This window comes from Halyomorpha halys, unplaced genomic scaffold, assembly GCF_000696795.3.
Source record: "Halyomorpha halys isolate HHAL.00 unplaced genomic scaffold, Hhal_1.1 Scaffold1.1, whole genome shotgun sequence".
Classification (NCBI taxonomy): Eukaryota; Metazoa; Arthropoda; class Insecta; order Hemiptera; family Pentatomidae; genus Halyomorpha; species Halyomorpha halys.
The window spans coordinates 545,900-547,652 of NW_027115366.1; positions in this window are offsets into that span (position 1 = coordinate 545,900).

The following is a 1,753-nucleotide window of genomic DNA, read 5'->3' on the forward strand; positions in this document are numbered from 1 at the left end:
ATGATTTCGTAATTTACTATTAGTAATTTCCCATTATTTCATCATAATTTACCATTCTGTAAAAAATTATGAGAAATAAATTTTGAATTTTTTTTTTTTTGTGAATGTGTGTTCCTCGATACCACGATTCGAGAATGCACGTTTTCACGAAAATTTGTTAAATAACGTCCAAAACGGTGCCGAGTGCAAAGAGTTAATATATAAATGTTTTTAAAATTATTATTGTTTTATTACCTCTTATCTTAAATGTAAACATATGGTAGAAAAGAAATTGAAGAAGCTAAAATGTGTGTCTGAAGTCGATGTTCTTGGGGTCACATACCATGACGTATACCATATTGAACCTGGAATTCGGTCGCATGCTCTTCTATACCATAAGGTGCAGCGATGCCGTTTGTTCGCTGTACTCGTGCGCCTCGAACGGCTAGATGGTGGTCGTTGAAGGAACGTTATAAGGCAACGGACAAGTGAAGAAGATAACGGCCGAGACATCTGGAAGGAGATATAAACACGGGGCAACAGTTGTTGTAGAGACCTTGGGCGCAAGTGGCGTTTCCCTCGGCTTCACGCTACACGCGCTTCCTACTTTCATTATCTAAGGGTCTACTCCAAGGGCCGCCACACTTCGCCGTCGTAAGGGGATATCAATTAGGGATCCGGTACCCTCCTTTAGATGTGGGACGCTTTCGATACGGGTTCTGCGTCAACACGAAACAAAAGTGTGCATACAGGCGTGACCTAACGAGGATATTATTAAATAATTTACCTTCAGGAAGGAGATTCGATGACGGGTTTTTCTGCTATGGAAGTTTTCAGCAGACAATGCGTATCCAAAAAACTTCAGACACAATTTATTCATAAAATTGATAACGTTTGTGCTTAAACTTTCCATTTTCAAATCGAATAATCGTAAACAATAATTACAACTTTTAAAAAAATTATCATAATTAAAACACTTAAATATAAATTACGTTGTTTAAATAAAATAATTTGTAACCAAGTAAAGTCCCGAAATTTTTTTTTTTAATTATTTATTTAATGTAATTTACAACTGTACAAAATAATACAATAGGTAAATATGTAGTATGTTTCATATACACTTGAAAATCTTGGGAAGGAACCTCCCATTGGTGGTCCTTTAAACATTAATTTAAATTAGAAGGTCCCGTGGCCATCTTCTTTACAGACGCCTCGGAGGATTATCAGGGATTGTTAAGGATGAAAGATTAAGAATTAATGGGTTAGGATGGTTAAGGAGTTTGGAATGAAAAGACGCATATCTGTTTTGGGTCAAATCTGGGGAATGGGATGTTAAGGTCTTTGTGAATGAGTTTATTTGTGACGTAACCATCAAGGATTTTTCTTTCCCTTTTCTGTTCCTCCAATTTCACCATTTCACAATTTTTAATTCGCCCGAACAACAGATTCACTTTCCTGAATTCACCCCAGATCCTCTTTAGTGACCCGCTAAACAAATTCAATATTAGACGGCAATGTGAGATCAGACCATTAATAATAGTCACAGCAGTAGACCAGTTTACCAGAAAACAAACAAATAAATACATTTTACCAGAACAAGACTAACACATAGATTCAAAGGAAAATATAATAAAAAGCCTGTTTAATTTAGGTATTCCCCGGAGTCAAAATTGGGGGATATTACCCAAATTAATTATTATACTGGTAAGCTGGTTCAGATTAATAATGGTAATAATGAAGCAACTCTATTTCGGCAATGGTTTGCAATTTAATT